Consider the following 22,626-nt stretch of genomic DNA (forward strand, 5'->3'; position numbering starts at 1 on the left):
AAAAAACAATCAGGATGTTAGTCCTCAGTAATAAATACTCCGGTCTCTTAACAGTGCATTCTTACCCACTAGGAATGTACAGGACCAAACTAAAGAATACACTGAGTTATTCTCCTAGCAAAGATGTACAAGCCTAAAGTTGTCTCCACCCCTTCATTTTTCCCAGCACATGAGTACTTGATGATCTGGTCTCTCTGGACTGGATTTGGTTCTAAAGAAGTATGTTACACAGGGCTCATAAGAAACCTCACTGAAACACTTGAATTAGTCTTCTTGTTTACCATCTTTTACTTAGTTTTGTTGTTTATTTTTAGAAAATATTACTTGTAAAGCTCAAAAATGTATGGTCGCATCCTTAAGTAAATCAAAATGAAATAGGTTTTATATTTCTTATCATTGGAAATATTAGCATCAACTACTTCCATTGTTGGTCACTGATACATATAGAAAATTTTGTCATCATTTGAAGGATGAAAAAAATAAATCAAGAATGGGCTTTGCAATTACTTTGTTTCACAGGAAGAGCAGCTTTCAACTCCTTAAGATCATTAGTAAAGTTGCAGTATTTTAATCACAGTGGAGTAGCATTCCAGATCAAATTAAATAATTTGTATTGTTGTTCAACATTTATCTCCATACTTGTTTCAATGAATGAAATACATATTTATACCATAGTATGCATTTAGAAGAATAAAATGCATAAAACATTGCACTGGAAATCATATTAATTTTCTAGTGCAATATAACAGATTAATCAAATACTAACTGAACAGCAGTTAGAAGAACAAAACACGGTTATTTCAAATTTACAATCTTGTTGTGACAGCATTATGTTTCTGAATTTCAGAATGAAATAAGATTCTCAACCAATGCAAAGCCATCACTGTACTTAGCTCTTCATTTTAGCAGAATTTCTATATGTTTCAAGTTTCAGACTGAATTCTGCAGCCATCCATAGACTACCTATCTGCTTAAGAAAAATCTTAAGTCCAAAAATAGTTTCCTATATTAACAAGTAACTATCTTGGAGCAGCTCTGGACTGAATGACTGGGTGAGAGGAATATGCTATTAGTCTGCAACAGAACTTTTATACTAAATGAGTTTAGCTCAGTCACAAAGCTAATTTAATTCCAGCAGGATAGTATTTCAGTGATTTGTTGGTAATATTTTACCATCAATAACTGTACTCAGACTCCACAAGAACAAGAAGTTGCCTTTGCTTCAGAGAATTCAAATCTCAGTTTGAAGCATGATAAAATGAGAAACTATAGAAAATGAAAGGAAATATAATGGTCCTTATAGTTCAGCCAATGCCTTAACTGTAGAAAAAAAAATGGTGAAACTATGTAGGATGTTCCAACTGTGAATAAATATTCTAAGAAGGGACATCTGTAGATGTTTTCATTCTAACCATTTGAGAAACTTGATTTATTTTTTTTAATAGTTTTACAATTGCTATTCTGTTTTAACTAAGGTGTCACAAAAGGTTGGTTTATCATCAAAACTTATCAACCAAATTTATCCTTGAATCTGCTTATTGTTTGTTTATTCTACTTCATTCAACAGAAATATTCCACTGAATCATTTTAAATTGGAAAAAAAAAGGTTTGTTAGGAGGGGGATGGTAAGCACTGAACCCCCTGCTGATTTCAGGTTACATCCAATTACATACACTATGTTAGCAGAGGCCTGTGCAAGTGTCTGAATACAAACATTTTCATATAAATGAAGGTGCACAATCGGAAACCTCAGTTTTGTAGAATTAATATTATCCTTTGATTAGTCACAACTGCACTGCTGGCATATATAATACGATTCTTTATTCAGATAAATTACCATTAATTTGAAAGCATAAGAGATTTAAAATCCATGAAGGAGGCTATAGGTCAGAATTAAATATGTATTGGCCTATTTCTGTTCTTTCCTTTATACTAAAATTACTTAAGCAGATACAAATAATTTCAGGGAAAGAAGAAATGAAATTATTAAAATATAACAAAGCTCAAAGATATAAAGAAGCTGAGTCCATTTTAATTACCTTTTTGACTGTCATTAACTGGAGTGAAGACAGATTTTTTAAGGCATTAAGTGACATTGACACTTCAATTAAGCATGCACTGTATCAAAATGGCAAAGCAGTTGACACACAGGTGCTGCTGCCAAATTTGCCTTCTCTGTATTATTATTAATGTCATTAATAAACTTAAGTTCATGTAATTAGATCTGTTTCCATGTTCATCAGTTTTAATGAATATTAAAATTTTGCCTGGATAACTTGCTTAACACAAGTAAATTCACATTTTCTAGCTAGCACTTCGAGAAACAGACTTCACATTGTATAAGCTCTTTTGTGGGTTATAATACTCTAACTAAACAATTTAACAAATTTATAAAGATACTTGAAAAATCTACATGGTAAGCTCATCTGTCTATAACATTATCTGGCCACTAATGCATTAGGTTTGCAATTTCCAGAAATAGTATTAAAATGAGAACGCATGAGCAGAGTCTGGCTTTAAGAATGCATTTTCAACCCTTGCTGGTGTACAGTAAGCATAAACAAGATAAATGAAAGTCTACAGAGAGAATAAGTGTGTTTGTGGTAAAGTCTGGGATCTTTGTTGACATATTAAAATTTTTCTGTGTCTTTGCTAGGAATTTTTTCATAGAACTCTTAGAATCATAGAATCATTCAGGTTGGAAAAGACCTTAAAGATCAAGTCCAACCACAAGCTAACCATCCTACCCTAACTCTAAGAACCCTGTGCTAAATCATGTCTCTGAGCACCACATCCAAACGGCTTTTAAATACATCCAGGGATGGTGACTCAACCACCTTCCTGGGGAGCCTATTCCAGTGCTTAGCAACCCTTTCTGCAAAGAAGTGTTTCCTGACATCCAACCTAAACTTACTCTTGTGCAACTTGAGGCCTTTTCCCCTCACCCTGTCACCTGAACACCCGAACCAGTCTCACTGTTTTTAAACCTGAAGCCTTTAATGCCAATGTATTTTACACATTAAGAGCTGAATCCAAAGCATCCTAAAGACAGTCCTTGCATTACACTGGTGACTTTCTGAACTGGGCATTTTAAATATAGCACAACTAGTGGCTGAACTAATACTGCAGTGTTGTTAGTGCTAGCAGAGTCTTATTAGGTTCCCTATAGCAGTATCAACGCTTCCATAATTTAGTTCCCTCACCCAGCATAACTACTGCATAAGCATTTTACAGCAAAACAAATCTTGCAAGACTTGAGCAGCAAAAAGGATTTGCAGGCTGTATTCTGCAAGACTCACATCTGTGCGTTCTCATGAATGTCCTTCTACTACACAGCTACAGATGTTTAAACCATCAGTACCTTCCAGACAAAGAATAAGTGCTGGCAAATAGGCAGCAATGCCAAAGATGTGCCAGAGGGAACTGAGTCAGTATCAGAATCTAGGCAGATTAATTGTGCGGATGACTTTATGATAGGATTCTCTGGGCACTAATGCTTTCAATAGCTAGCTGATTAAGTGAAACTGAAGTGGAAACTCCAGGTGAAAAAGGCCTTTGTCTGTAAGAAAACAAGGCTCAACAAAGGAATAAGAAAGATATTTCCCAAAATATGTTAACCAAAAAAGCAATACAGCATAGAACTCTCAAACTACTTTTCTAATTAAGATAGGTGAAATTAATATTTCACCCACAACAGTTGCAGACATTCCAACTGAATAATTCCCAGCACCCTCAAGGATTAAGGAAAAAAGAAAAAAGCACTATCTAACCTCATGTACATGTAATTTCCTCATCTTTGGAAAAGTCACATGTTTATATAAAACATATATTCAGTTTTTTATCTTTGTATAATGTATTTTCTGTGAAAGCTAGTGAGGCTGGAGAATAGAACTAATTTCCCTATATTTACTTCTGATTCCTTCAAAAACAAAGCAGTATTTTTCTCCTTGTTAAATATACTTTTCTCTCTTGGCTATCTAATTTAATTTATACAACTATTTTTTATAGGTTCTTTTTCCTCTTCATATTGTAATAAAATGGAAAATCTATTGTTTTGTTGTATAGCGTCTCTTAAAAGCTCTTATTGTTGTGTTAAATCAATGTGTATCGACACTGCTCTCTGTAAGTTGATTTTCTCTCTCATGCTCCTGTCCTTTCTCTCTCTCCGTTACAGCTCACTGATCAACTTCATGATGAGAAAGGTAAACTGCAGAAGTATACAGCCTTGTCCACTCAACATCCCAAGGGTTTTCACATTTCACACTATCATTACACAGAAAACAGAGCAAGGAACATGCTCTTTGTACTAATGAGAATATCTTCGTCAGCTCAAGGTCAATACAGGATTTCTCCAAAGGTAATCTGGAATTATAAACAGCTACAGCAACAGACTATGAAGCATATATCAGAAAAGACTACACAGAGTTTAAAACACTAGGAAAGGTGCAAGAAGTGATACGCATACAATGATAGAAATTGCCTCCTTTTATCAGCAACTGCAGTGCTTTTCTTCCTATCTATTTTTAGGCTCTCTCACATTAAGCGACCCTACCTGTTAATACAGGTTCAACTGTCAGCACTCCACAGACAACTTCCAAACCACATTTTTGTTACTATAACATAAATCAGTGCAAACAAATCAGATGAAAGAGCCATTAGCATTACAGAACTGAAAAAGAGTAGACAAAGTGTTTTGTAGGTTAGAAGACAGCAACTATGGGAACATGTGTACTATCATCCCATTCTCACTTGTGAAACAGTGACAACACCACACATTAAAGAAGGGGCCTTTCCAAACTTACATAACATTATTTAAAATGGCAAAACTAAACAGAGAAGTATCCAATGCACTGTGATTCGCAAGTCATATTTTGCCATCATCCGGAACAAAGAGTTCTGGTTTAATCTTAAGCAATTTATTTATCAAAAATAAATGTAGGCACTGAAAGTTCAAATTTAATCTCAAAATAATTTTAGTTTTCATTGTTAAGAAATTAGTCCTATAGACCTCATATCCAAGTAGGTACTGTAAATTTACGAGTACATGTAAATTTACGAGTGGCATTCACAAGTGTGAACAAGACATTAACAGCTGAGGTTTATAAGTATTCACACATTCAAAATTATGCACGTGTTCAAATATTGTTCTAAATCTCTTCCTTAAAAATCAGATCCAGCATTTCTCACAACATAGTACTGATATCAAACTATTCTTGGGTATCAGACCCTCAATTATAAAAGTATATTTGACTTAGTATTTCTGAACATTGTAACACAATGAAGGGATCAGAAGTTTGTTATTCTTTTATTAGTTTTGCTTCCAATGTTCAATTTTCAGAAAAATAACTAACTTTCTAGAGCTACTTTAGAATTAGTCTCTATGGAGTCTAGTATTAGAAGTTGTAAACTCATGTTCACAGTGCAGTAGATAACACTGCTTTATAATTTTTTCACAAGCAGAACAATAGTCAGTGGATCGAAAACATTCACACTTGATGTCTAACAACATTTTTTCTAGAAGGTGCTGTACTACAGAATGTTTAAGTAAACGTCATGTGAACTAGTCTTCTTTTAACACAAAAGTAAAAAATATTTAAGAACCTTAATTACAGGGATTAGAAGTCTTTACATAGAGGCTTATGTTATTTATTTTAGCAGTAGATACTCAGTGTAATTCGTTATTCAAGTCCACAAGGTTATTTAACTAGCTTAAATTATGAATTAAATTAATCCTATATTCCATAATAAAATCTTAATTAAATTAAGAAAACTAACCTCTTCCAAGCTGATTAACAGTATTTAAGAGTTTGTCTGAAAGCTGAAAAATATGTTTTGGGGACAACAAATAAACTATGGAGAATGTATAATTTCAGTGATTAGACTCACCACAGGGATCTAAACATTTAGAATTATTCTGGGAATGACACCACCATTAACAACTCTCAAACTGCTACAGAATATCTGAAGTGTGCTCATTACCTGAAAACGCTTATTAAGCATTATATTGAAAATGCAAATTATGTTTCCCAAGTGACTTTTTTTTTTCACTGAGTTTCATCCCCCTGGGACTTTAATACAGAGAGCTGCTTCAAGGTAGAAAAAATACCTCATGCAAACATTTACTCCAATAGTTGAAATCTTCACTTTTTCCTTCTGCTTTTGTTACTGAATGGAATAAACTGAAAGAAAAATGAAAGCCTATTTTTTCATTATTAGAGCTGACAAGGAAATTTTAAGAAAAATTATTTCATTTTAAAAATATCAAATTCATTTAAGCCTTTGTTTAATGGAGTTCAAGGCATCTGGATTTTATTGTTATCATTTAAATAAACACAAATATTTTGACTGGTTTTCAGAAAATAATTATTTCTATTTTGATTGAATATCAAGAAACTAGTAAATAGTAAATGCATCAGCAACAACAATCATGAGTAAAACAACCACAATTACAGTTATTTAATTTATCTGTAATGCGGACAGCCTAGTGTTATGAGCCCCAGCCCACTTCCTTGGAAAAAAAATTAGAAGTTTTGTTCGAATTTTATTTCCCTAATGGATAACTGATTTTGATGTACTCAGATCTTAAAATTCTTAAGAGATAATGCGTGGCAACTTTTTCCTTGTTTTCGCAAAAAAAGAAGGTAAGTCACATATTAATTTTTTAAACAAAGAAAGGAAGTAAATCTCTAATTGCCTAATAATAGTATGATTCTATTAAGTACCAGAAAAATCAAGAAAACTGTGTGATAGAAAAATATACCAAGAAAACCTGCATGGGCTACTTTTGAATGGGTATAACTTTGTCAAAATTTTATCAGAGGAAACCACAGGAAATACTGACTAAGTAAACAATAGTCAGTAAAGACTATTGAAGATACGTACACAGACCTTCAACATAAATGTTGAAAGAAAAAAAAAAACAGATAGATAAGCTTCTCCATTTAAACTGAGGAATTACAATTACAATTATAAGTGAAATAAATTCCAATGTTTAATTTTCATGAAATCTGGAAAAAATAGTTTTATGATGAATTCTCAACTATTGAGGTTGTTTTTAGCCCTTTGCAGATACATGGATTGCTTCCCACTGTAAAATCTTTTCCTCTGTTTTTAGACTAGAAGCAAATCATCTTCAGAAATAGGAATTATAAAGCCAGATCTCCTCCGGTGCCTTAAAACAGTTTAGGGAAAAAAAACAAAAAAACAAAAAAACAAACAAAAAAAAACCTGCCTATGGACCTTATGATAGCTGTGAGAAGATACAAAATATCCCATTGCTCCCTTTGCAAAGATAGTATAGCATATGGTTAGCGTGAGGCTTTTCTCATCAGCTCAGGCTGACGCAAAATGATCCAGTTAGAGTCAATTTGCATGTATAATAACAGAGCAGAGTGTTTGTGGATTTACAAGCCAAATAAAAAAGTATTTGCAACATTGGGAAATGAAAACTTTGAGCTGAAGACAGCTTTAGCTGATCTCAAGTCCCATACAGCTACTAGCTAATTCTCAGTAAGGCATGCAGAGAATTAAACATGCAATTCACATTATTATCAAAGCTTTCTGCTATTCTGAGTCTTTATTCACTGAAAATCTATCCTCTAGTGCTTACTAATAGCAGCATCCACTTAGTACAGCAGGTGAAATACTGATTACTTAATAACATTTCTAAAACCTCCCATCACATTTATTTTGCATATTCTGCTTTTCTTTATCTTCAGATGAAGGCCACTGAAAAATCCTCTGAGATACAACAGGACTATGGCACAAATGAGCATCGCAGTATGCATACATTAAAGGGCACCAGGGTGCAACACAAAAATCTTCTCAGCAGTCCATTTACATACTGTGAACTAAATACATTTACTGTATTTGTATACGAAGCTTCCACCTACCCCTGCAAGGCCAGTATGCATGTACTCAAGATTGCACTTCAACATCTGATTGCTTTACCACCTAGAGCATAATTTCACTGATATAAAAATAAGTAATTCAAACACTTTAGAAACATTATATGAAGTAGAAAAAGAAATACCGTGACACATTAAGATTTCCTAAGTTTCTTTCCTGAACAAGGGCCAGATCCTGCATCTCTACACACTATACTAAGAGAAAGAAATCTCAATTTATTACTAGTTAAAAATAGGTAAAATCCAATTTATTCATTATTTCACGCCTTCCTGCCTCATACACTCTAGATACTTGCTTTATTATTCTCTTAATAACATTCAGATGTAAATAACATTTTGTTAGGGATACATAGCGAACAGAGTTCTTACAAACAATGAATAAGTTAACCTACACAGAGAAAAGAAATGGGATGCTTTCAGTTTGATACTGCCTCTTTCAGCACCGCCTTACCTTAGAAAACACAAACAAAATCATGATGCATGGTTTGTAATTCTTATTTTGTTCCACTTTGTGAAGACAAGAAAGCAGAGACTGAAGGGAAAAAAAAAAAAAAAAAAAAAAAACAAGAAAATTTAAGTTCTCTCAAGTTTTCCAGAGCACTCATCAGTACAGCATTTAAGTTCTTCACAGTGAGACTTACAGTGATTCAACAACAGTATCTCCAACTTTCCTTTCCCCGAGTACGAAAAGCAAAAGCAAGTGAGTTGTGGCTGTGGTTACATTTTCTAAGGTTATTCTCTTCACATAGAAATACTACTGCTATAATTTTGTTTGTTCTGAATAAGCACCTGCAGTACAGTACCAACTTCTCCAGTGTAAGATCTTACAGCTTATTTGGAATATATTTTCAGTTAAAGATGCTGAGGTACAACTCAGATACATCAGAACTCCTAGTTTTATCTTCTCCCCAAATTATAAGGAATCTGACAGGGTCCTTCCACTTCCATCATCTTCACACAGGTACTTCTCTTATAATAAAGCGGGAAAGGTCTGCTTACCGACCAGCTAGCCTACAAGCTGGCAAACTGCATGACAGAAAATGTCATTAAACATATACCTCTCAGGAACCAGTTACCACCAAACTTATTTCATAATTCATTTGCTCTCTGAGCAGGAGTTGCACTACACTGTAAAATACAGTGGCACTTTCAAGGCACTACTTGAATGTTTATTAAGTGAAATTGCACTTGCTTTTAATAGGCTTAAGTACATCAGCTCACTTATTTCTTGTGAAATACAGTTTTCTGAGCCCCTTGTCATTTCCCCCCCCCCCCCCCTTCTTTTTCTTGGCTCAAAGCTTGCTTCACAAAGTCTTTTTGGTGACAAGACTCTGACAACCGCAAACTATCTATGAAACGAGTGGTGGGTGTCACTGTGTACAATACTTCTGTATACGAACATAAAAATAAGCAAAAGCAGGGACAAGCAGTCTTTTTCAGGGGAGCAGCTTGAAGGAGCTGACCACTGCAAAAAGTGATTATGTTTATTGTTACAGTTAGCATTACAGCTGGAAAGATTATCATGGTGAAGACAGGAAAAGAAACAAAGAAGGAATACTCACCTGTATCCAAAGATCTGGATTTACAGGAAAAACTCCACAGAGAAGAAATCTCCAGAAGGAGACCCTTCCCCAGTGGCAGTCAGCCCTTACATAGAGTCTAGGAGAAGTGCAGTCAGGCTCCACCCCTTCCAGTCACACAGCTGAATCTCCTTCACCTGTGCTCTCAGGGCTGACTCAGTCCTTGCCTCAGGTGATCAATCAGTTGGTCAGGCTGTGACTCAACAGTTCCTATACACTTGTGCATGGCAATGAAGACACCATTCCCTACTGGCTAATGTGTTGGGTCAGATATGTCACGCTAACAGAGAGAAAAGAAGAAAAAAAGAAACTGAGAAGCAGAGGATAAAAGGTTCCCACTAAACTAAGTGCTCAGGAGAGGAACTCCCTGAGAAAATAAACCACTTGCAATAGAATTCACTGAGAAAAAAATCACTTAAGAAAGAGCCCCCTGGGGCCTGCTTGTTGTGAAGCTTCCTGGCTTTCTCCCATCCGCTGCTGTTATTAAGTGAGTTCCTCAAATTGAAGAAAAACTAGGAGAAATGCTGGAACCTCAGTGTCCTTATGCTTTCTACAGTGGCTTGTTATTTTTTATTTCCTATCTCTTTTGTATCTCCTGTCTTCCCTTCACCATCTCCCCATGCAACTAAGATTTGTAATAAACTGATCAGGCAAACAGTTGACCTGTTGTGTCCCAGTCTTGCCATCAGGTATATATATATAAATCAGAGAATCTCCCCTCCCTCCAATGCTTGGAGTGAGATACTTCTGGAAAGAAATGTTTCCCATAATACACAAAAAAGTCTATCAAAGAAATTTAATTACTAAGCTGACTGCAAATAAATAATACAAGGCTGTCTATTTCCATGGGGAAACAGGACAGGAAAACGTTGTCTTTGAGGTATTCCTTTCTTTCCTGGATATGAACTTAATTATTTGGCCACTTTATAATTGTGCTCCACTTCTGGATTCTAGAAGTCAAACACAAGACTGTGAAGGCAGTACTTGCAAAATTTTTTGTGCAAACAGGTATGGAAAAAGGAAACTCACAGAAAGCCTGACTGAAAGAAATACCAAAAAATAAAAAAGATTTAGCGAGGATAAAGCTCCCCATTTTGCATCTGTTATGCCCAAAAGCCCAAGTTGCAGACTCAAAAATCCTGCAGTCTAATAAGAAACTAAAGGTAGAAATGTACGCTAAAAGATTTTACTAAGCAACATCTATAATATGAGAAGTGAAGTTGAGCTGAGATTCTTTTTGCCATAAATATTATCAGTTTCTTAAACTCCTTATCTCAACAGTTTAGCCAATCTCCTTGTGAATCACTTTTTCTTGTGTGAGAAGACAACACTCCTCACTGGATAAGGATTGAAAAATCAGCTGTTCATACGGATGAGGGCAATTTGAGAAATCACTTTGAATTTGTGCTACCGCACAAAAGAAGAGGCAACATAAAATTGACATGCAATGTTTGTAGAAGAGTCACTTGGTATTTCAGGTTTTCTTGTCCAAACATAAAAACCGGTCAATTTTCACTAAGTATCTCAAATGCAAAAAAGCAATTTTAAAGGAAATTTTGTTGAACATTGGTAAGGTGATTAAAGGTGCATGAAAAAAGTGACAGAAGATAAAAGCATCAGACATTTAAATTTCACAGATAAAGTGAAGTGGTACAAAGATACTAATTCAGAAGTTATCTAACTAAAATTAATGACAATAATTGGCCACCTAGACAAGACAATTCATGAAAAGATGTAGAATAAAAACTTTATAAAAATAAAGTGACTAGTCAAAAAACAGAACAGCTCAGTTATCTTTGTGGTATAACAGTGTTTTAAACATTGTAGAACAAGAATAAAATTAATATTTTAAAGGCAGGCTGCAATGACCTAAAGCTCGAACCATCAATGTCATTTGGGGCACAAGTAACACAATTACTAAAGATGATAATCTAAAATTTTTTTAAAAATTGTGGAGTAACCCAGAAGAAAATACCAATTATTCACACAACCATGTGTAAGAAAAGTGCAGGGGAAGTGAGTTTTAGATGCAGTACTGGTCTGAATTATTTTTTTATAGAATTGCTTCTTTATTCAATTCAGTTTCTAAATACTAAATTCCAAAGATTTCCTATTATACTTATAAATATACCAGTGGAAAAATGATAAAAGATATACAAAGAAATGTTGGGGTATTATTTTTATCATCACAGATACACCAAAGAAAGGGTACTCTTACAGACATATGCCACCTTATGTACTACTATCGTATAGAATCAGACACACACACACAAAAAGACTTTCAAATGTAATATGGCAATATGGTAAATGTAATATACTATATTCTTTCCCCAATAAATTGTTTAATTAATTTTACAGACGTTTGTTCTTCTTACAATTTATTGTGTTTGACAAAGAAATAACTTCTCAAAGAGCAGTTAGTACCAAGGGCTTTGCAGGAACCATAAGAACTGAAGAGGTGAATACATGTGAACATACTTCCTACATACTTCCTGCTTATGATTTTGAAATCCAATTTCTGTCCATAACAAAGAGAAGTCTGAGCAATAATCTTCTTATAGTTTGTGAGACACTTAGTTGTGCTTATGGTGGGAACTATAAAAACAAATAGAATAGTATTTGCCTTTAAATTGCAAATATTATGATTTTTCAAGACAAATTTGCTCCTCCATATACAACTTCAAATATCTTAACTCTTCACCTCAGCGAAGCTACCCTCAAGCCACACAGGAGAAAGGGGAAAAACAAGCAGTTTCTTGAGATTTTGACAAAATGTTTAGATCAGATTTTGAGAGGAGGACAGTTACATAATTCCCATTAGTTTCAAAGTGAGAAAAACGCGTAAATACACTACATAGTCTGGTAAAAGTGGCACTCGTTGACATTCATCAATGCTTGCTGAATGTTTATGGAGATCAAACACTGGATGCGAGCACAGTGAGGAGGTTGGTGGTGCATTTCAGCAGTGCCATCAGTCACCTCCACTGGTGCAGATAGAGTGCAGCATGCAGGCTCTTGTTTATCCCTGGCAAAAATGCATGTCTCCTGATGGTGACTGTTGAAAAACATTTTATAGCTGAGAATTTTCTCCCTCTAATAGTGTTATTGTGCTGGCTTTATCTGTTGTATTTTCCATAGAAATAAATAGGAGTCATTACTTTCAAAGCAACCTACACAAACGTAATGTCAGCTGCCAGCCACTAGATTAGGTTATGACTGCATTTGCTTATAGGAGAGGCCTTCCAGTATCAGGAAATGTCTGTGAGACTGGGTGTTGATGTCAATTTTTTGGCTCAAAAACTTTCAAACAGAGGATTTTTTCTCATGTGCTCAGTAGGCTTATGCAGCAGGCAATAGGGTTTATTCCACTTTAGAGCCAGACAGAAAATACCAACAAGGAAATTGCACAAAGGTAGATTTTACAACTGGGTTTTGGCCTCCTCAGTGGAAAATTTTATTGCTCTCTTGTCACAAAATAAAACCACTCAGTGTTGCATGGAAAAATTACAGCTGTAAGATTTCCCTATAGCAACCCTGTTTTCCCTTCTTTCTATGGTGCCAACAAGACAAAATAACAATTAGATTATATTTTATTAGCTTCGTCTCAAGCTCTTTATGTTATTGCACAGAGAAGTTAAACAAAGAGAGAAACAGAAAAGTAACACACCAAAGACTGACGTACATAGAGAGGCCTCAGTCACAAGCAGGACAGTGCAATAGATATATTTTCAGAAGCTAGTACTGATTACATAATAAACATGAGATCATAAAAGAACAATATATTTCAAGAAAAATAAGCTCATGAAATGTTTTTATGATGAGAATTACTTCATTTCAGATGAGGCAGCAAAACTATGTGATATCACCCTCTATAATTTGGGTAAAGCACTGCGAAATCTGTTGCTGTAAATAAACATGATTGAGATAAATCTTTGTGTAACCATAAAAAGATCACTGTCTCTTCTCACCATGTGAATTTATTTAAGTTTCAGCAAACCAGCAAGTACATATATCCAATTTCTACTCCATAATGTAAAAAAGCATTACCGGGTCCTTGGGTACTCACAATAAATGAAATTAATTTTCCCAAAGTCCAAATTTTTTTTCCTTTGACACTGCCAGGCCATCTCCCACCAGCTTTTCCATCTTGTTTTCTCTTCCTGTCCTGCTAAGGAGAGGGAAAGAGCCCAGGTAGGTGTTTAGCCCTGAGACAAACCCAGCCCAGCAAACCTGGCTTCCCTTCACACTATTCGTCATCTGTTCCTAGATACTAAAGCAGTGAATGTACTCACATGTAGCAGAAGAGGATATAGTTAGGATACTAATCCTGTTAGTAGTTATACTATTTTTAGAAAAAAGAGAAGAAAGCATGCACTATGTGTTCCAAATCTAAAATTGGATACTGCAGTAAGTATTTAAGGAATGCCTGCTTCTACCGTAATAATATTTAATTAATACTTTATTTCCAAGTGCCTCTCCACTTTTTCAGAACCCTAGTGCCACCCTGCTCATCTGCCCGTGCCGGATATCAGTTATGTAAGGCCTATCAAGCATACAGTAGTCCCAGAGATTAAGCACCATTACCTTTTCAGAGCTCTTAAAGTTCAATATATGGAAATAACTTCAGAAAGCAAAATCAAAAAAAAACCCACCTTCCTGGAGTAAGATATTTCAGGAAACACTGTGGCTAAAGATCAAACTCTCAGCTATGTGAAAATGCTCATGTTTGTTTAATTGAAACAAAGGAATGCTTAAGACATCATCAATTATTTTATCAAAGTTCTTTTAAAATAGTAGCACTTATACTATGAATATGATGAGTTAAACTCATTTTTCTAAAATTAATTTCAGTACATTATATTATGATGTAATGTGGTTATATTACAGTTCTGCTTTCAAATGATTACTTTTATGCTCCAATTCAGTCAAAGAGAAGAAAAAAAAAAGAGGAATCAAGAGTAGAATTATGCATTCTCATATGCATGTCTTTCTCACCAGTCATACCGATGAAAAACACAAATAGCACATGTAATACATCACCAAATGCACAACTTATTAGTGTGTTCAAATACCTGAAGCGAGGGATTAAATATAACGGAGTCAGGCATTTTCCAGTGGTGTCCAATCAGGAAACTCTACTGTATGGGTGCCAGAACACTGGAACAGGCTGTATAGTCTCCTTCCCAAGAGATTTTCAAAAGCTGCCTGGACATGACCCTGGGCAGCTTGAGATAGGTGGCCCTGCTTGAGCAGATGTCCTCCAGAGTTGTCTTCCAACATCAACCATACCATGATTTTACATCCATCATGAAGTCGTCATGGGTGCATCTCAAATATCAGAGGAATTGGCTTATGGGTGAAAGCATAGTAAAATAACCTGATATTAGAGACTTTTCTCTGAAATAGCATTGAGAATACACAAACATACATATTTTTAATCACTAATAAAACTCAGCTACTTCATCTAAATTAAAGATTAGCTGGGACATTTGCTGATAGCATGCATCAATCACGCATTTTTTAAATAGTTAATCACTACATACAGCTGGCTTTTAATTTTCAATAGGTTTCTTAAATTAATACTTACCCTGTTTACAGCCCTTCAAAAGTCAAAGACTTTTCATAACTGGATAATTTAAGAGCCAACACACAGCAATATTGTGCACAGAAAAACTAAAAACTAATGTGCAATTAGTGGATCAGTTATACCTACAACATAGGCTTATGCATTTTATTCAAGGACTGTTTGTAATACCAGATGTTATATTAGTACCTAATAATTCTAAACACCCATGGCCTGATACATCAAAATCTGAGAGTACAATGTCAATTCTTGTTGTGAAAATGTCAAGAAAAGAGTTTGAAAAAGGGTTAAGGAAAAAAAGGTTAAAGAATACAAGAAATAATTCAATATTTTAACAGAAAGGCTTTGGCAACCCTTAAAAGTAGGTAGAGAAACTTTTATTACCAATGTTTTGTTTGTTTTTCTAATGTTTTGGCAAATACAGGTGACAGGAATATCATGAGCAAAAGTAATAATTTCTTGAAAATCTGTTAGTGTTAGAAACTCAATGATTTATATTTAAGCTCATCATATTCAGATAGAATTTTGAGCATTTCTTTGTGCAGAAACATCAGTTCTGCTTTCTCTATAATTCTTTCTTTCTTTCTTTCTTTCTTTCTTTCTTTCTTTCTTTCTTTCTTTCTTTCTTTCTTTCTTTCTTTCTTTCTTTCTTTCTTTCTTCTTCAGTTTTTCAAAGCCTTTTCCACTTGTTCAAGAGGACAAGGGCAGACAGTTTGAAATTAAGAGAGAAGAGATTTAAATTGGATATAAGGAAGAATTTTTTTATGATAAAGGTAGTGAGACACAGGAAGAGGTTGCCCAGAGAAGTGGTTGATGCCCCCTCCTTGGAGATATTCAAGGTGAGGCTGGGTAAGGCTCTGAGCAACCTGATCTAACTGTAGATGTCTCTGATCATTGCAGGGCAGTCAGTCTGGACAAGCCTTAGAGGGCCCTTCCAACTCAAATGATTCTATGATTCTAATTCATCCTCTATCCTTCCCTACTGTCAACTTTTCAGTCTCATATCAATGAAACAAGAGAGAAACAAAGCAACTCATTCTGAGATTTCTTCCTATTTTATAAAAATATAATCAATGGGCATGATTTAGATATGAATACTACCCTAAGTATTAAATAATAGGTTTTCATAGTTCCCAGTGAACCAAAGTATGTTTGTACCATCACATGCTTATGATAAAATTAATAGGCTCTGGATAATTTAAGAGCCATCAACAGCCCTGGATTTCACAGATTTCCATTATACTATGCTAAAGGCATCATATCCAATCATAGCTATCAAAAAAAGAAAAAAACAAACAAACAAAAAACCCACACACAAAAAAAAAAAAAAAAAAAAAAAAAGAAATTTAATCCAGGAATTGAAAAAAAAAAAAACAAAAAAAAAAACAAAAAACAAATGAAACCACTGTAAATTCCACAATTCCCTCTTCTTTTTATCTGGATGCTTTTACAAGGAAAATATGGGAATGAGTGCATAGCATAAGGATATTTGGAGAGTATAGAAAACAACATTGTAAAGGCTATATTATATATCTATCTATATAAAGGCTATATATATATGCAGCTCAGAAAGCAAATGGTATCCTGGGCTCCATCAAAAGAAGGGTGGCCCAGCAGAAACAGGGAGGTGTTTGTCCCCCTGTACTCTGCTCTCGTGAGGCCCCATCTGGAGTACTGTGTCCAGGTCTGGAGCCCCCACTACAAAAAAGACAGGGAGCTGTTGGAGAGGGTCCAGAGGAGAGCCACCAAGATGATCAGGGGGCTGGAGTACCTTCCCTATGAGGACAAGCTGAGGGAGCTGGGCTTGTTCAGCCTGGAGAAAAGAAGGCTGTGGGGTGACCTCATTGCACCCTTTCAGTACCTAAAGGGAGCCTACAAACAGGAGGAGAGTCAACTCATTGAAAGGGTAGATAACTGCAGGACAAGGGGAAATAGTTTGAAGTTGAAGGAGGGAAGCTCTTGGTTGGATGTCAGGGGGAAATTCTTTACAGAGAAAGTGGTAAGGTGGTGGAACAGGCTGCCCAGAGAGGCTGTGGATGCCCCATCACTGGTGGTGCTTAAGGCCAGATTGGATAGGTCCCTGGGCAGCCTGGTCTAGTATTAAATGTGGAGGTTGGTGGCCCTGCATGTGGCAGGGGCGTTGGAGATTCATGACCCTTGAGGTCCCTTCCAACCCTGGCCATTCTGTTATTCTGTGATTCTATATTGTCTGTATTAGCAAATTCTATTGAATTAGAAATTTGGACTTCAAAACCAATATCAGATTTTGTAGCAAAGTTGCTGTCTCCTATCAAAAAGATGTCCTTTCCTCAAAGCAAACAAACAAACAAACAAAACCAACCAACATTATTAGAATGTAAGCAGATGGTCAAAAGTATTGACTTGATCACTAATAAGGAGCTACATTTTCAGGTGCATCTTAGATGTTAAACTTGACTGAAGAAATAACTCCCCTTTGGTTTCTCACTTGGTTGCCTTAGACACTAATTCTCAACTCAAAAGATTACCTCACACTTCACTAGCTCTGGTACCTTAGTATAATCATCTGTTGTGAACTCTTTCTGCACTTCACAGATACACTGCAGGGAACAGAGCAGCCTTAAAAGATAAAAATAAAAATAAAAAAGTTATAAAAAAGCACAGCCAGTTTCATCATAGTAGCTATTGTTCTTTTTGAATTTCAGACAAATTTTATTTTAAGTATTATTCAGGGAGAATATAGATAAGAAGCCTACAAAATAGTTTTGTATATTTTTTCCTATTCTCTTGAGGCAGTTTCACAAGTCATTGCAAGGTCAGACAGTGCACACTTGATCATCAGACAACACAGCTAAAAACCACTCACACTGTGAGTATATATGAGGACTTCTCCAAAATTAATGTCTCCTATTTTATAACTTTGCTCATGAAGTCATAGTCATATGCTGGCGATATGGTAGAGAAATTGAACCTTCCCACCAATGTTCCAAAACATTTTGTTGCCATGAGACAGATGTCAGCAGAAGGGCACTCTGACAAAATGGCATCTGACATGGAAGTGCAGGTGAAGCAAAGGTGTGGAATTTAATTCCTCCATGTGGAAAAGTTGGCACCTGTTTACATTCACTGATGCTTGCTGAACCAAACAGAGTATGTTAGTACAGTGAGGACATGGGACACGTTTCAGCTGTGCTGACCGTGATGACTTGCCTCTACTGTGTAGATTTTTATGAACACAACATGCAGACTCTTATTCACTGCTGGAGAAAATGCAGTGTGGAGTCTCACGTAAGAGTTGCTCCAAGGTCTAGCTTTCCAGGTGAAAAGCTATTTCTAAAACAGCTATAACAAATTATTGAACATGCATAAAAGTATTTATACGTTAATTTTACTTCCATAATTCCATTTTTATTGAAACCAATGAAATAAAACATTTTTTGTCAACAGATATTTAATCTCATTATCCGTTTTGCATCTTGCTTGTACCTTCCTTGGCTTTTCCCATTTAAGAAACTTATTTATTACATATTTGCATCAAGAGATCTTGATTTTATCTTGATACAGATTTATTCTACTCCTTTGCAGCAAAGGTTTGCATCAGACCTCTAGACAATATCCAGTTGGAGCCATGCTAATTCAAATTATCAACAGTTTACTTCAAAAACTGCTATCTTTAAAAATCAATATTCGTAGCTTATATTATGGGTTATAAATAGATAATATCAATGGAAACTACTTAGTCACATTTACTGCACAATTCTTAAGGCTTGAAATGGCATGCAAATGTAAAGAATATCTAAGTGCCAAAAATCACAAGCCGCCTTTAATGAACGAGAATCCATTAATGTTGCATGATAATTTCAAACTACTGCTTGTTTAAAATACATAGTCTAATAAGATTTTATTTCTTCAATTTTATGAAAAATAATCTCCAAATACAAAATCCAAAATAATATTAAGCATACAAAAGTTCTAGATAATCAAAATAAAACTTTTCTGAGAAAATCAATTATCTATATAGTTCGATTTCACTGCATACAAGTTAAGTTCTTGTATGGCTCAGTGTTTTTCTTTTCCCTGTTTGTGTATGTCCAAGGTAGTATTGAACATCATGGGGCCAGAGCACAGCAGGAGCTCATCTGTAACTCACAGCAAGTTTGGTTCTTGTTTCCCTCTTCCCTTACCTTCAACAAATTAAAACAAAACTCCTTTGTGAAGAGAGAAACAATCAACCAACTAGGAGAAAATTCACTAATGCATTTCATTCATGCTAACTCATAGCCTTGGCTTAGACATTACGTACGCCTCAGATAATTTGGGCACGACATAAGAACAATTTGCACCCCTTTTAATTCTCAGACAAGACATGGTGAATGAGATAACCAGACTGAGTAAAAGTATAGAAGTAATATATAAGAATAAAAAAATAGCATCTGTTAGTGGGAAATTGAATGTTTCCTCCTCTATGCATATATTATAAACAGCAAATGTTCAAAGATTTCTAACCATGAAAAAACAGAGAAGAGGGTGGAATGGCAATGGGATGACCACATAGTTAACCTTGCTTTTATCAAATGCCACTTATAAGAAAAATAAAACATTTAAACATTTAAGTTTCCCCATATTTTTTTTAGAAGTATAATCTGAAATCTTTTTCTTTTGACAAAGACTCATATTTTTCACATTTTTACAGAGATGCATCTGAAAGTACAAGATCTGCTCTGAAAGTAATGTCTCCTAATTATTTTGTTGGCCCACAGCATCAAAGGCAGATGCTGGTGGTATTGCAGAAGAGGTTGAACTTTCCTGCCAATATACCATTACATGGTCCCTTAAGACATTCTTCTCTAAAGATACATGTAGAGCTCTTGGAGCAGGTTCAGAGGAGGCCACTAAGATGATCAGAGTGCTGGAGCACCTTTCCTACGAAGAAAGACTGAGGGAATTGGGCTTGTTTAGCTTGGAAAATAGAAGACACCAGGGAGACCTCATTGTAGCCTTCCAGTACTTGAAGGGAGCATATAAACAGGAGGGGGAATGGCTGTTTATGAGGGTGGATAGTGACAGGACAAGGGGAAATGGTTTTAAACTATGAAAGGGGAGGTTTAGGTGAGATATTAGGAGGAAGTTTTTCACACAGGGAGTGGTGACGCAATTGCCCATTGGGGGGTTGTGGATGCCCCATCCCTGGAGGTATTCAAAGCCAGGCTGGATGAGGCTCTGGGAAGCCTGGTCTGGTGGTTGGTGACCCTGCACACAGCAGGGGGATTGAAACTAGAGGATTGTTATGGTCCTTTTCAACCTAGGCCATTATATGGTTCTATGATTCTATGTTGTTGCCATGTGACAGATGGCAGCAGAGGGACAGTCTGAGAAAATCATGTCTGACATGAAAGTGAGGGTGAAACTAAGATGTAGAATTGAATTCATCCATGCAGAAAGAATTGCACCCATTGACATTCACTGATGCTTGCTGAATGTTTATGGAGACCAAACAATGGATGTTAGCCCAGTGAGATCCTGGGTGATGTGTTTCAACAGAGGTAACTGCAGCATAAAAAGTAACTCATGTTCTGAACAATCATGAAGACTTTTGAGTGTGTGGCATTCAGCCTCTTGTTTACCACAGGTTAAATTGTTTATACTAATGGTGGTGGAAACTGTTCAAAAATATTGTTTTCTGGCTAAGAATTTGCTCTATCAAAATGTGTTTTTGTGCTCTTTTTACTTATTGTACTTTCCATGGAAATAAATAGGAGGCATTACTTTAGGACCAACCCAATTCACTAGTTACAACAGCAGGTTGGATTCTGAAAGTGAGAAAGTTACACCCTATGAAGTGAACACAGCCAGATCCCTTGCCAGAAAATTCAATAAAGTGAACGATTTTAAGCTGAGCTGTTTTATTACACAGTAATGAAGCTTAGTTGGAATTTTGTCAACAGCCACATAGCTCTGGGACCTAACTAGTACTTAAAGGCAAAAAAAGCTTGGTAAACGTTTTCTTGAATTAATCAAATGATTCTACAAAGATATACATATGTCCAAAAATATTTCTGTTGGTAGACAGAGAAGACAGCTCTTTAAAACTGCTTATAACTTCAGAATGAAAACAACATCCAGTCTGTGATGAACACATTGATGCTTTTGGGAAATGTTAGGCTATTTATTACACCCAGGAAATTTGCTTTATGAAACCATGCTATTTATAGATCCATTTGCGTAAAATTTCTTCATTTACTTTTTTAAATCTCGTTATATACCACTAGGAACTTAGAGCTCTGTTTTGAACTTCAATGCTACCTGAATCCATAACAACATTAACACACCTATTCACATCTCCACACTTTCAGGTCTGTCACACACTACAGGGAGAGAACACTTACTTTCCTGTCTCCCAGTACACTCAAGCTCTTCCTAAATTTAGTTGCTACTGATAGCATTGCTTGCCTTTGCTTTCTTTGCCTCATTAGTTTCTGATATCTGCTGCATGGCTTACTGAACAGTAACATATGTTCTCTTACATATATTACATATCTTACACTCTCTCCTGCAACCTTTCCAAGTACATCCAGCAGAAGTAAAATAATTTGTCTGTAGGTTACCTCTGGAAGATGTACATTGGATTTGGCAGAAGTGTGAATATTCGAGTCACACAAGGCTAAATGTTGTTTGTGTGATAGAGTGAAAATGCATTTCACCTGAATATATTTTATCATCCTTCAGAAAAGGATAGGAACATTTTGATTTTCATGTATCAGATGTGGTTAAGCATACATACCACCATTATCAAAACACACTTTGCATATATTTACAAGTACTATAATTTCCAATTATTTGTTTTGTATGTTCAAAGCTTGGAGTCATTCTCCCAGTTATCACATGATTTTCATTAAGAGTTCCTGACACAGTACTTTCAGACATCAATGACCAGCTCTTCTAGACATCAAAATGTGATTTTTTGAGCTTTTATCTTAAAAAGCCATTTTAATTGCTTTAAAAATAATTAGCAAAATATAAAGTTCAAATGCAACATGAAGTGTTCCAGGAAACACACAGACATTTTAACACATAGGAACGCACAGCCAAGATTTGAAGGTTTTCTCATTGGTTCAACAGCCAAACCCTTTAAATTGAAGGGAAACTATGATCCAACTGAATTGGATACATTTTGATAGTGGAATTGAGCTTATTTATTGTTGAATCCTTAACAAATGTCATTCAACAGAAAAATATTTTTAAAATAATGTTTTCACAGAAAAGGCTTCATTACAAGCACCTGTGGGAAAACTGGACTTTCATTTTCAGTGATGTTTTCATCTTGCCTCGGAATACCACTTTTCTCTGCTTTTAACTAACTGGTGTCCTCACATTCCAAATTACTATACTCTCTTGCAAAATCACTCACATCACCAGTGTTGCCAACAGACAGATTTTCTGTTGATAAATGCAATAAAGACACACATATACAAAATCCTGTGTGTTCAACTCTATTATTGGTCTTTAAGTGGAAAACTTTGTAATGGTTTTGTTTTGTTTTTAAACAACAAAAACGTGTTCACATTTTCCATTAACT

General features: G+C 35.4%; 1 long non-coding RNA gene across 3 annotated transcripts in view; it reads right to left on the reverse strand.

Moving 5' to 3' along the window:
* Window positions 1-13,628, reverse strand: part of LOC116226087 (uncharacterized) — a 94,434-nt gene extending 80,806 nt beyond the window's left edge. The window contains exons 1-2 of one of the 3 annotated variants that reach the window (XR_016466358.1): window positions 9,470-9,556; window positions 8,359-8,439 (exon numbers count right to left, since the gene is read on the reverse strand). This is a non-coding gene — a long non-coding RNA (uncharacterized LOC116226087). Of the gene's footprint in view, window positions 1-8,358; window positions 8,440-9,469; window positions 9,557-13,553 lie in introns of those variants that run through there. The other 2 variants (XR_016466359.1, XR_004166232.2) reach the window with 2 other exon arrangements.
* Between the last annotated feature and the right edge of the window lie 8,998 nt (window positions 13,629-22,626).

The sequence above is a fragment of the Phasianus colchicus genome, chromosome 4 (genome assembly GCF_987193195.1).
Source record: "Phasianus colchicus chromosome 4, bPhaCol1.hap1.1, whole genome shotgun sequence".
Taxonomy (NCBI): Eukaryota; Metazoa; Chordata; class Aves; order Galliformes; family Phasianidae; genus Phasianus; species Phasianus colchicus.